Consider the following 15,098-nt stretch of genomic DNA (forward strand, 5'->3'; position numbering starts at 1 on the left):
CTATGAGAGACACTAGTTGAGCTCCAGCCACCTAGATGTCTAAGGTGGATCTTTTTATGCTCCTAGTAAAGGCCAATGGACTTATGCCATGTTTAAAGGTTTCTAGGCCTTATAGGCCGCCTTTCTCAACATATGGTATATGTTGATGTGTTTTTTGATCCAAGGATCTTTACACACGCCGTTGGCCACGGGTCCGGATGGTACTTAACCTCCTTTGTGTCTGTTAGTATCTTTTCCGGTGCCTAAGAACACTGCCATGAACTGATGCCACGCATTTGTCAAGGTGACAGGCCTGTATAGGCCTTCTTTGATGAAGTGTTGGCGTATGTGGTACTCCTCTTGCTGATAGAGTAAAAGGTACTTTTACAGAGTACACTGCTCGTTGGTTTGTGTTGGGTAGTGTGTCATGCAAGTGAACAAAGTGTTCTGTCTGCTCCAGAACATAACAGATGTTCGGGGTGGCTCCTCTAGGCGTTCCCCATTGCGTCATTAAACGCAGAGTCTTGTTCCCTGTTCTCAGGGAACTATGGTTACATACGTAGCCTGAGACATTTTATTGTTTGTACATGTCTTTTAAACTTATAGTTCTGTTGCTATTTTTGGTTGCATCAAGGATGTAAACAAAGACCAACTCGTTTTTGCTTCGCTAGACAGTTAGCTAAATTCTACAAACACCAACAAATTTCTATGTTCATAGACAAACAGTTGTTCATGCTATAAATTAAACGCTATACAAAAATGCTACTACTCAATCATGTATTTGGCTACAGTAAAGCTTTAATCAGGATAAAACTGTATATTGAAAGCTAACAAACAGCAGTGACAGCATATCTAAACACTTTGACACAAATACAAAATGAATTAAAGCTGCAAGCAGCGATGAAAGGGCCCTCGCACCCGGGCTCACCGCCACCCGTTGGCCTCAGGAAAACAGCGAACAGTGGGCGACATGCATGTAAGCGAGTAAATACAGGAGAATTATGGCAAAATCATGTAAAAGTGTCACACTTCCTGCTGCCAACAGGTGGCGCTATAGCTAACTGAATATTGTCAAATAGATGTCTTTAGGCCAGGAATCTTATCACACATGTGAAGTTTGGAGCAGATCAGACATAGTATGCCTGAGTTACAACAGCTTCCTCTTTCATGGCGAAACATCAGACTCTGTCAGTCCGCCACGGACACGCCCTTCAATGAAAACTCAAGATCTTTGAAATTTATCATCGCTAAGGTCTTAAGATTAGACTGACCAAAAATGACATTGATCTGATTAAATCTCTAGGAGGAGTTAATCACAGTGTAAAACATGTAATTTCCTGTTGCCCCCAGGTGGCGCTATGACTGTAACTGAATAAGACTTTTTTGTAGGTACTGGGCTGTTAGATGTGTGTACCAAATTTCATACCTGTACGTGAAACGTAGTGTCAGGGGCACTTAGTTGAAATTTTTAGGTGGCGCTATCGAGCCATTTTGCCACACTTAATTCTGAAACCCATATCAGACGTAAATGTTCACCACTTCTGACGCATCTGCAAAGTTTCATGAGTTTTTGAGTATGTTTCAGCCCTCAAAAAAGTGATTCACCTTACATGGCGAAACATCAGACTTTGCCAGTCCGCCACGGACACGCCCTTCAACGAAAACTCAAGATCTTTGCAATTTAACATCTCAAAGGCCTTAAAATTAGACTGGCCATGTATAATGTGCTTCTGGTTTAATCTCTATGAGGAGTTAATCACAGTGTAAAACATGTCATTTCCTGTTACCCACAGGTGGCGCTATGACTGTAACTGAATATTGTCATATAGATGTCTTCAGGTCAGGACTCTAATAAAACATGTGAAGTTTGGAGCAGATCAGACATTGTATGCCCGAGTTACAACAACTTCCTGTTTCATGGCGAAACATTGAAATTTGCCAGGCCGCCACGGACACGACCTTCAGTGAAAACTCTAGATCTTCGCAATTTAACGTCATAAAGGCCTTTAGATTAGACTGACCAAATATGATGTTGATCTGATTAAAGCTCTAGGAGGAGTTTGTTAAAGTACAACATGTGGAAATGGCAAAAACTGCCAAAATGTTGTAGAGAAAATTCTAAATATCTCACTTCCTGTTGGGTTTACAAACTTTGCACCCAGTGGCTTTTTTGTAGGTATTGGGCTGTTACATCTGTCTACCAAATTTCATAACTGTACGTGAAATGTAGAACGAAGGGCGCTTAATTTAAATTTTGTAGGTGGCGCTATCGAGCCATTTTGCCACACCTAATTCTGAAACCCATATCAGATGTAAATTTTCACCACTTCTGACGCGTGTGCAAAGTTTCATGAGTTTTTGAGAACGTTTAGGCCCTCAAAAATGCGATTCATTTTGGAGAAGAAGAATAATTGGCTGAGCAATTCCAATAGGGTCCTCACACCATCGGTGCTCGGGCCCTAAATACCATTCATAAACATCCTTTAAAAGCTGCGATTGCAGAGGTTCTGCTTTACCCTCTTCATCTGGGTCTGATTTGGGCTCAGTTTGATACAGCAATATAGATGCCATTATTTAAATTTCCACTGAAGCAACTAATGGTAAGGGGTGTGGCACTTCCAGAAGCTTAAGCGAATCACGTTACACTGGGCCAGCTAACCAATCTGAGCACATTGCGTATTTTGTAGGGAGTGGCTTCATAGACCCAGGAAGTAAAAAGAGCCATTCATATGACATTGAAAACAGAGCTGTAGAATAAATGTAAAATGTATGAAAAATACAGCGTTTTCAAAAAAACCCCAAAGCATTAAGACATGTTAAACTGTGCCCCAAAAACACAATCAAGACTGGAAGAAAACCACTGAACTACCCCTTTAAAATATATGAGAAGTAAGGTTCATCTGTTAAGAACCGTGTACTGAATCATGTACTTGATGTGGAACAGTGAAACAGAGAAGCAAAAAGAGGCAGGACGAATCAAGAGATTGAGAGAAAAGATTTGGATGGTTGTTGCAGCATTTTCAACCATGCAAAGGGTGAAACAATAATAAACAGTATTAATATTTTGAAGCAGAGACCAGTTAATTTGAGTCAGAGTCCAGGCCTGAGACTGAAAAAGATTGTTTACCAAACAGACACTTTATTATAAATCTGAGCTGCTCTTCCTCAAAACTAATGCTGCATTCCAGCACGATTGAAGTCACGACTTCAATCCACGACTCAAAACTTTGTAGCATTCCAGGCAAGTCATACCAAACTGCCTGAGCGTAAACAAACCAGCCGTATTACCTCATTTACAACTATTTCTATCGCCTTGCTTATTTGAGGGAAACTATGGAAGCCCGTTTCCGCCACTTAAAAAAAAAAAAAGCCACTAAAAAAAAATAGATGAATTGAATTTATCTCAGAATTCTGACTTTTTAACTCGCAATTGCGTGTTTATATCTCACAATTGTGAGTTATAAAGTCAGAATTCTGAGATATAAAGTCGCAATTGCCAGTTATAAAGTCAGAATTCTGAGATATAAAGTCCCAATTGCGTGATATAAAGTCAGAATTCTGAGACAAAAAGTCGCAATTGCGTGATATAAAGTCAGAATTCTGAGGTATAAAGTCGCAATTGCGAGTTATAAAGTCAGAATTCTGAGGTATAAAGTCGCAATTGCGAGTTATAAAGTCAGAATTCTGAGATAAAAAGTCGCAATTGCGTGATATAAAGTCAGAATTCTGAGGTATAAAGTCGCAATTGCGAGTTATAAAGTCAGAATTCTGAGGTATAAAGTCGCAATTGCGAGTTATAAAGTCAGAATTCTGAGGTATAAAGTCGCAATTGCGAGTTATAAAGTCAGAATTCTGAGATGTAAAGTCGCAATTGCGAGTTATAAAGTCAGAATTCTGAGATATAAAGTCGCAATTGCGTGATAAAAAGTCAGAATTCTGAGATATAAAGTCGCAATTGCGTGATAAAAAGTCAGAATTCTGAGATATAAAGTCGCAATTGCGAGTTATAAAGTCAGAATTCTGAGATATAAAGTCGCAATTGCGTGATAAAAAGTCAGAATTCTGACTTTTTTTTCATTGACAGTTCATTGACTCTGCATACTTTTGGCTCAGCAGCACCAATAACATCAAGGCGCAACATCTGGGCATCTGGGACAAAGAGCAGAAAGTTGAAGTAGAAGCGCTCGAGGCCCCCCAAGTATGCACCGCTGTGATGAAAATTCCAGGTGAGCACATCCAAGCAGAGTTGAAACTAAAGGGCTTGCAGTTGGCAGACTACCCAGACCCCAGCACTTGTGATACAGAGTTGTCAATGCTGATTGGTGCAGACTATTATTGGAGTATAGTATCAGGCCACGTAGAAAGAATCACAGATGCACTTGTGGCCATTGAAAGCATTTTTGGATGGTCAGTGCAGGGCCCAGTCACAATGTCCAGTGTTTCTGATGCAGCATGCTTGCACGTACAAATTAATGAAGACACACTGGTCTCAGAACGTCTGAAGGCCTTCTGGGAAATCGAGTCCCTTGGCATCAACATGAAGCAGACAGACAGTCCTGAAGAGGAGGAGGCTCTTCACCTGTTTGAAAAGACAACTCGGTACAAAGACAGTCAATATGAAGTGGAGCTGCCATGGCGACCTGACAAACCAGAAGTCCCAGATAACTACAGAATTGCAAAGAAAAGATTTGAAGGACTTAAAAGAAAGTTGCAGTCAGATGTAGTGCTGTATCACAGATACCATGAAGTTGTGAATGATTACCTTGAGCAGGGCATCGTCGAAGACGTGGTGGAGGGCAGGTCGTCTCCAAATGCTGTGAAGTACTACATGCCTCATCATGCTGTTCTGCGGGAAGACAAGGTAACCACAAAGCTCAGAGTAGTGTTTGATGCCTCATCACATGACATTGGCTCTCCATCACTAAATGACTGTTTACTTACTGGTCCTAACCTGAATCCAGATCTACCTAGCATACTGATAAAATTCAGACTGAATGAGATTGCATTTACCGCAGACATCAAGAAGGCTTTCTTGCAGATTTCTCTTGCTGAGAAGGACAGAGATGCAGTAAGGTTCCTCTGGCTTACTGCACCACCCCATGAAGATGCAGGTGAGAAGCTACGTGTGCTTTGGATGACGAGAGTGGTGTTTGGAGTGTCCCCCAGCCCATTCCTTCTGGCAGCTACAGTGAGAAAGTATCTGAAGGGATATGAAGCCCAATTACCCGAGGTAGTAAAGATAATAAAAGAATCACTTTATGTTGATGACTTCATCTCAAGTGCAAGTGATGTTGAAAATGCCTTCTCCATAACTACTGGTGCAAGAAAGATTATGTCTGCAGCTGGCATGGATCTTTGCAAGTGGATGACCAACTGTGCTGCATTGAAGGAGAAATGGAAGACGACAGTGAGTGAACTCGCAGAGGAGACAGAAACGCATGGATCTATGTTGAAGGTACTAGGCTTGGTATGGAGAACTAAAACAGATGATTTCATCTTTGATCTGACTGCATTGCTGGATGCTGTAGCTAAAAGAGAAAATACCAAGAGAAGTGTTCTAAAGCTCTCTGCTCGCATATTTGACCCAATAGGCTTCCTTACCCCATTCACTTTGCAAGTGAAATGCCATTTCCAAGAGATGTGGATACGAGGCCTTGGCTGGGACGAGGAGCTGCCCACAGATCTTGCACAAGAATGGCAAGGATGGTGTTCAGAACTTCCACAGATCCACCACATCATCATTCCTCGCTGGTATGGAATAAAATCTGAGCAAAGACACGATGCACAACAACTCCACGTGTTCTGTGATGCAAGCGAGAAAGCTTACAGTACTGTTGCCTACCTGCTGCGAGTAGCTGATGATGGAACAAAGACCACATGCCTTGTTGCTTCAAAGTCCAGGGTAGCCCCCCTGAAGAAGATATCACTGCCTCGTCTTGAGCTCATGGGAGCAGTGATTGGAGCAAGACTAGGAACCAGCCTGTTAAAGCCTTTGAATGTGGAGCACCATCAAGTTCACATGTGGACAGATTCGATGATTGTTCTGCAGTGGATTCGCAGTCCAGCTCACAAATGGAAACAGTTTGTGTCAAACAGAGTATCTGAAATCCAGTCTCTAACCAACCCTGCAATGTGGTCTCACTGTAAAGGCAAGTTCAATCCAGCTGACCTCCCCACCAGAGGTCAGACTGCAGCTAAACTGAAGGAAAGTGAACTCTGGTGGAAGGGACCTTCATTTCTGACCTCACCCAATCTGTTGGAAGAGAGCGATGAAGAACAAAGTAATGAAGATGACACTAATGAGCAAAAGCAAGATCAGCAAATCATCGTGCAACTCAGTAGCAGCAGTGACCAAGAGGGAATGGAACCTGCCCTTGATTTAATGAAGTACAGCAAACTGAAGACAGTATTGCGAGTCACTGCTTGGATCAAAGGTTTGTGCACAATACAAGTTCAAGCTCCAAGAGATGCGGGGAGTTGACTGTCAGTGAAATGTTTGAGGCTGAGAAGTACTGGATAAAAGTGACTCAAGATGGCAGCTTTAGCCATGAAATCAATTTGCTGAAAGCTGGTAAAACCCTGAACTCCGATTCAAAAATCAGAGACCTAAAACCATTCCTTGACGAAGATGAATTGCTCTGTGTTGGATGCAGACTGCAACAGTCAGACTTTAGTTACAGAGAGAAACATCCATGGATTCCTTCCAGCAAAGACCGATATTGTGAGCTGCTGGTTCAGCACAACCATGAATTTATCATGCATTCCGGTCTGAGAGACACGCTAGTACAAATTAGAAGTAGACACTGGATTTTGCGAGGCAGACAAATTGTGAAGAGTATTCTGTCCAAATGTTCTGTGTGCAAAAGATTCAAGGCAAAGCCCACACAGCAGGACACTGCTCCATTACCACGAGACAGATTAACAGAAAGCCCTCCATTTGAAGTAACTGGTGTAGACTTTGCAGGTCCACTGTATGTGAAGAGTGATCGTGTGCAATGCAAGGCTTATGTTGCTCTGTTCACATGTGCCGTCACTAGAGCAGTGCATTTGGAGCTGGTATCAAGTCAGTCAACTGAAAGTTTCTTGTTAGCACTCAAGCGATTTGTTTCCAGAAGAGGACTGTGCAGAGTCATTTATTCAGACAATGCCAAAACTTTTAAAAGAGCAAATCAAGACCTTAGCGAGCTGTGGCAAGCTATCAAAGATATGGAATACTTCTCAGGGAAGGGCATCACCTGGCGTTTCATTGTGGAACGAGCAGCCTGGTGGGGTGGATTTTGGGAGAGGCTTGTAAGGTCTGTGAAAACATGCCTGAGGAAGGTGCTAGGAAGAGCATCACTCACCTTTAAAGAAATGTCTACACTCCTCTCAGAAGTAGAGGCCACACTGAATTCTAGACCCCTTACCTTTGTCCACAATGAGCTCGATGAGCCGCAACCACTAACGCCTGCACACTTCTTGGTTGGTGAGCGACTTACTTCACTGCCCCCAAAACCATTTCCAGCAGACCATGATCATCCCACTGTCAGTAAAGAAGACATGACAAAACGATGGAGATACAGGAACCAACTCATGACCAATCTCTGGAATCGCTGGAGAAAGGACTATCTACTGGACCTGAAATCTGCGCATTCCTGCAACACACAAAAACCTACTGAGTTAAAGATAGGTGACATAGTTCTCATCGGCGATGCCAACATGCCAAGACAAAGCTGGAAGTTAGGAAAAATTGAAGAGCTGTTTCAAGGCAGAGATGGAAAGGTTAGATCCTGTGCTGTTCGCACATCCACAAGGACTGTGTTAAAGAGACCCATTCAACCGCTTTATGCATTAGAGATTTAAGTTGATGAACATTTGTTCATGGGGGGGAGGATGTTGTGAATTAATTTAGAGTAATAATAGCAATTACAGAATGTTTAATTAATTGTCATTGATTATAATAGATAAAGTTTAAATTGTCATATATTGGGTTGTTCAGCTTTAAGAAAAGTCTACCCATAATGCATAATGAGCAAGTGAGAGCGCGCAGAAAAAGAACATGTGACTGATTCAATGTGTGTGTGCTGCATCTGTGTAATCCAGTTCAAAAACTGTTAGTTTATTTTATTTCAAGTCGTCAGTAGTCATTATTGCTTACTAAGAAGAAAAGACACGACAGAACGCTTTGCGTTGACACAGTTAACGTTAAGCAGTTTACACGCGCCTGCAGAAATATAAATTTGATTACATTTTGGAGAGCAGACCGAAGAAGATCCGTCGATGTGTATTTGATCATTCTTTGTGTCAAGTTCAGATATGAGCGCGAGCACATGTAAAGAGTTTTCTCTCTTCTTTAAAATGTAACGTTAGCTGTATACGTTATTAATATAGTAACGATACATTCAGGTTACAGATGCTAGAAATAATGCTTGTCTTTTCTATGTTTGTTTGTTGCAAAGATATCTAATTATGATAATAAATTAAATATCTATTTAAATAATAAACATTAAATAATAACATGCTATTGTGTGTGTGTGTGTGTGTGTGCGTGTGTGTGTATATATATATATATATAGATATATATATATATATATATATATATATATATATATATATATATATATATATATATATAAAATAATAAAAGTAACTAGTAACAAGCTACTTGAGTAAGATTTTTATTGGATACTTTTTTACTCTTACTCAAGTAACTATTACTTTTACTTGAGTACAGTTTTTGGATACTCTACCCACCTCTGGTTACAATAGCCAATATGGATATTATTGTCATATGAATAATTATATAGCTAGGCCTAAAACATTATTACATTATTATTTTATTGTAATAATTGTTTGGCATCCTAAAACACCTAAAACGATGTAGACTTTATATCACAACTAAAAAGATGTTTGAACCCTCTTTAATGTCCAGGTACAAGTCAATACTGTTTCTTTGTTCAATTTGCACACTGTACATGGGTTGAAACTCTTAATTTTGAGCTTTCAAAGTGCACCAGATTGATGCATTTAACCTTAAAATGTACAAAATTTTCTTCCGGAGGTGCATGCCCCCGGACCCCCCTAGAGGAGGTATACAGAACATTTTACAAATTCCAGTGGGAAATAATAATGTAGCCAATTTAGCCTACATTTTATGAACTTTACTCAAGAATACTACATCAAAGCTCCTTTCATATCAGTAAAGCTGTTAACAGAAAATGAAAATGTCATTGGACAAAAAGTTGTAATTTCGTATAGTATAAACAGCTTGTGAAAATTAAAATATTCAATTCAATAATAAATGTTGCAATTATTATTTGTTATTTATCTCATATTTTGTAATGTGATTTTTCAAAATAGTGTAATAGTTTAATAGTTTTTTGTAGTTAGGCCTACTAGCTAGTTATTTTGGTGAATTGTATTCAAACCAGACCAAAAATCCTATCAATAAAATTAAATAATAATATTTATTAATGTAAAATGTGAAAGCCACAACAATAAAAAAGCTCTTGGGGTGTGGAGCACGAGATTTAAAGGGCCACACACCCTGAATCGGCTCATTTCTAATTATGCCCCAAAATAGGCAGTTAAAAAAATGAATTTAAAAAAATTTATGGGGTATTTTGAGCTGAAACTTCACAGACACATTCAGGGGACACCCTAGACTTATATTATATCTTTTAAAAAAAAAGTTCTAGGGCACCTTTAACAAATATGTAAAAAATACATTTTTACAAAAGTTACCTACTGCAGCTTTAAGGAACACCAAAGCAAAAAAAGACTACAGACTGTTGCAAGGCCTTTAAATCCTATCCTTTTTAAGGATCTTTATATTTATGTTGTAATTAGAGATATGGATTTGATTTCAATACCTCTGTGTATATAGTTATTTATCCTTGTATTGTTTGTCTTTAGTTTTTTTTTTTTTTCATTCTTTTTGTACTATTGTTATTTTTTTAATGTAAATGTTTTTACTGATTTTCATGTTGTTGTTGTTTTTATTATTATTTTGTATTATTGTTATTTTTATGAATAAAGCAATAAATTAAAAAAGCATTAAAAATCCTTATACTATGTCTCCCTCTAGTGGGCAACGTTAGAGCAGGGGTTATACCAAAAAGACAATTATAATAGATGTATGGATTTCTGATGCTCAGGAGGAGAACGGAAAATGTTAAACCTGAGGTTCTCAACTGATTAGGGTTGGAGCTAAGCTCTGCAGGAAAGTGGACCTTGAAGACCAGAGTTGACAAACCCTAGATTAGAACTTGCTCCTCTTTTCCTAAGCATCGGAAATGCAAACATCTATTATAATTGCCCCTCTTTTTGGTCAGAAGTTACCATGTATTTCTTTGTTGTAAAAAATAAGGAGCTTGAGTTCAGAGCAGCTTATGAGAGGGACATGAATGGCGCGAGGTGACCTCAGATGCTTCTGACTCCAAAGGAGGAGATGGTGGGCGAGTTGCAACATGCAACAGGTGTGTAGACCACCCTGACGGTTGATGTACACAACGGTCGCAGTGTTGTCCGTACAGGCCAGCACAAGCTTGCACCAGTTAAGCTAAATGTATTTGTGTATCTACAGCAGAATTTGTTATCAGATCAACGGAGAACAAACAGTGAATACTCAACTGTTTTGCCAACATAAGAGTGTTTGCTGTGTTAATTGTTTTGAGAGCAACTACATTCATTTGGAGAAATATGTCAAATCAATTAAGAAAAACTGTAAATCAGTAGACAGTTGTTACAATTGGTTAGGGTTGATTTCTCAATATTTTAAAATTATACTATTTGAGTCCATCTTGTCATTGAGCTATGACGTCAAAGGCAGCAGACAGATAAAATATTCCATTTAATGTTTATTTTATGCTTTAAATGCCATTCAAAAAACGTAAAATATGCCTATAATTAAATTTTATTTGAACTGATTACTTATATGACCAGCCAAACTTATTGTTAATTAAGTAGCACCTATACTCTGTGTCGACTGTGAAACAGGGCCTTTTTCATCAGTTGAGTGATTTACATTCTGGTCTTGTTTTCTTGGCTTTTAAGATTTCTTCAATCTAGTGTTATTTCTAGGTTTTAGTCTCTTTTTGTCAATACAATTTTGTTTGCAAAAGAATTTGTTTCACTTGAATTCACAGCTTTTACGGTGTTTTTTTTTTTTTCTTCACTATGTCTCTGTTTCCATCACATTTGACTTAAATTCCACAAGTGAACCACCAGAGGTCACTGTAACCTATTTTTTTGACTGTCTTACTCATGACATCCATACATTCCTTGTACTGTATTAAAGCGTTAGTTCACCCAAAAATGAAAATAATGTAATTTATTACTTACCCTCATTCCGTTCCACCTGTGTTAATCTTCAGAACACAAATTAAGATATTTTTGTTCAAATCCGATGGACCCGTGAGGGAGCAATGACATTTCCTCTCTCAAGATCCATAAAGGTACTAAAAACATATTTAAATCGGTTTATGTGAGTACGTGGTTCAATATTAATATTATAAAGCGACAAGAATATTTTTGGAGCGCCAAAAAACAAACAAAATAACGACTTATTTAGTGATGGCCGATTTCAAAACACTGCTTCAGGAAGATTCGGAGCACAGTGAATCAGTGTGTCGAATCTGCTGTTCGGAGCGCCAAAGTCACGTGATCATGATTTGATACACTGATTCATATGCTCGGCCACCATCACTAAATATGTTTTTTTTTTTTTTTTTGGCGCACCAAAAATTTCTTGTCGTTTTATGATATTAATATTGAACCACTGTACTCACATGAACTGATTTAAATATGTTTTTAGTACCTTTATGGATCTTGAGAGAGGAAATGTCATTGCTCCCTATGGAGGCCTCACGGAGCCATCGGATTTCAACTAAAATATCTTAATTTGTGTTCCAAAGATTAACGAAGGTCCTACATGTGTGGACCGGCATGAGGCTAAATAATTAATGACATTATTTTGTTGAATCTATTACGTTAAACCCAGACTTGTAGTAGTGTTTATCAATTTATCCACACCAAAATGAAAAACATCATCTGATAAAACAGTATTAACCAGTAAACTTCAATAGCATTAGCTTCAAAGCACAATAAATGAACAAAGATGACCATTACCTGATCTAAGTGTAAATTACAGTACAGTATTTCTGACATAGATTTTGCATTGCAAATTGGTCTGGTATCTGTGCAAATCAACACAACTAACTACAAATATGGCATTGTTGGATTTTGCTATATATATCTCCAAGGCAGAGCACACAAGTGAAAAACAACTACCTGTTTATTCAGTGTAGGTTGTCACACATTTTAAGCCTGATCTTAAGTCTGAGTTTCCAGGGGTCTCCACAAGGTGGATACTGAGCTACAGACTGTGAGATCATAGCATTAACAGAATTAAGCCTAAAACCATTAAAGATCTTCAGACAAACTGATTCTTGTTTATACAGTAAAATGAACAATGACAGTCAATATTATGCTCACCAAGGCTGCATTTATTTGATCACAAATAGAGAAAAAACAGGTATATTGTGAAATATTATTACAAATTAAACTAACTGTTTTTTATTTCAATATATTATAAAATGTAATTTATTCCTGTGATGTCAAAGCTGGATTATTACTCCAGTCTGCAGTGTCACATGACACTTCAGAAATCATTCTAATATACTGATTTGGTGATCAATTAGCATTTCTTGTTATTATTAATGTTGAGAGTACACAGTTGCATGGCCTAATATATTTATAGAAACCATGATACATTTTTTTCAAGATTCTTTAATGAATAGAAAGTTCAAATTAATGCATTCTTGCTGAATAAAAGTATTACTTTATTATATTTTTTATTATTATTACTGACCGCAAACTTTTGTATGGTACTGTATCTCAGCGTATATGATCATTTGACTGGCATTCTGTATTTGTTATTATATTGAGTGAACTGTGTTTTTTTCCTAATAGTGCGATAAGCTCTTGAAAGGTTTCTAAAGAATCAATGTTTGAGAAGTTAGGAGAACATCACTTTATTGTGAATGCGGATGTTTTAAATTTTATTACTAACAAAATAGTGATAATTGTAAACTTGTTTTATCTGAATTAAGATACACAATTGGATATTGTCAATGACTTGATAATGCATTAAGTTAAATAATGTGCCCCTTATGTATTTATGTTGAAAATCTACAAATAAACATCCTAAGATGAACATCTTATGTATAGATTTTCTCTTCATTGTAAAATATAAAACATTACAAACAAAAAATATCATATTCATCCTCTCATATGCCCTCCCATAAGCAATAATGATTAACATTCATCAGTGGAGGGCCCCAAAAGCCAAACCTCAGTGTGAAAGATTATATTTTCCAATACAACTGAGCATTATGGTAATCACAACTCATTTTTGATAAAACCAGATCATTTAATGAATCCAAAATACTGTACTGTACTTTTTGTGTGGTTCTTTAATCAGTATACTTTATTCATAAAAGACTTTCAGAACAGAAAATATTGATGACTGTAACAGTTCCATTACCAGAGCAAAAAAGATTTACTGTGTCATTAATTGTCATTCATAGACTAAGGAAAAGAGACTAGCGGCGAATCGTCAGTCTGTTTTGATGTCGAGCTGATAAACAGACGAATCTAGGCTGCCTAAAGTGAGGCATCTTTTGAAATGCAGAAAAAACTGTATGACATATGCTTATCATAAGTTTGTGTCTTTCTCTCCTTCTGTCCATCAAAAGTTTTCTCCCACAGCCCTGGGACTGGTGGCATTGGCCTTTGATTTTAATACTGAGAGCATAATTTATGTAAGATGTATGAATAGCTTTTTGAGTGCGGCTAGATTAAAGAGAGATCCATGTAATGGAACAAAAAAAGCATCTGCGGATTTTATTTAAATATATTTCAAACCTCCAATGACTTGGATAGAGTTGACAAAATAGAAAGGGAGGAAGAGTTTTGGGGAACAATATTAATACATTGTATGTCTGTGTTTTCAGTGAATGTTTGCATTGTTTTTAATACATTCACTCACTGAAATTGCACCATCCATCTGTCCGGCCATCCATCCATCCATCACCATCCATCCATCCATAACAATGTTACCTCTTTTCAGTTATCATAAGAGGACTCTGAGATTTTGTGTATTATGTGTGTGAGTGTGTGTATGTTATACCACACATTATTACAACCAGTCACGTCTATCTTTATTCTGTGCAGCAGATCAGTTTTTTTTGTTGATTCACACGCACAGGCCAGATTGTTAGCAGTCAATATTTGTCAGAGAGTCTTCAAGTTGCGCAACTTCTTTATTATTCCCAATGCTGATGCAACAAGATGTGTTTGCTCTCTATATATGAGGCTTTACAAAATAGTTTGAATCAAATCTTTACTCATATTCAAAGTTTAAGACTTTAAAGATAAATATTGGCAATCTGTCCTTTACAATTCAGCCTTGTGTTTGTTCAGTTGTCTCTTGGAATAGTAAAACAATGGTAAACATGGTAACATAGACAGCCGGTTATGCTCTGTAGGATACCATGTGATGTAAAAATGCAGACCCCTGTATTTATAGCACTAAAACGTAAAAATACTTAAGTATTAACAGCAGTAAAACATCAATTATTTAAGTATCCAAGTGTGAATGTGTATAAATTGCCATTTATTAATATTAAAATTGTGGCATTAATATTTTGATTAGGTTGCATTCAATTGTCATATCAATATGCTTCGCAACATGGTTTATCGAATGCTCATTGGTTCTCACCTGCTAAGTCACAGATTGCAACATGCCGCATTTCAGTGGATTGACATTTGAAATGAGTGCGTGCCATCATGGAGAGAAGCCAGATACATATTCTCATGGTTTAATAAGTTAAATTGTGCTCTGTACCCTATAAAAAACTATTACCGCCAGAGAGGACTGCAACTGCAACTCATCATCATTTGAACTACTTTTGGTACCACTTTTAACATTTTCACAACAAATAAATGATTGTGATTACACTAGATTGTCTGTCATTCTTTTATTTATAATAGTACGTAGTTTTAAGAAATGGTTATAGGTAAGTATAAGGATAGATGTAGGATTAGCGGCTCAAAATATAATTTTAATGTTATATTTT

The sequence above is a fragment of the Chanodichthys erythropterus genome, chromosome 9 (assembly GCF_024489055.1).
Source record: "Chanodichthys erythropterus isolate Z2021 chromosome 9, ASM2448905v1, whole genome shotgun sequence".
In the NCBI taxonomy this organism is placed as follows: domain Eukaryota; kingdom Metazoa; phylum Chordata; class Actinopteri; order Cypriniformes; family Xenocyprididae; genus Chanodichthys; species Chanodichthys erythropterus.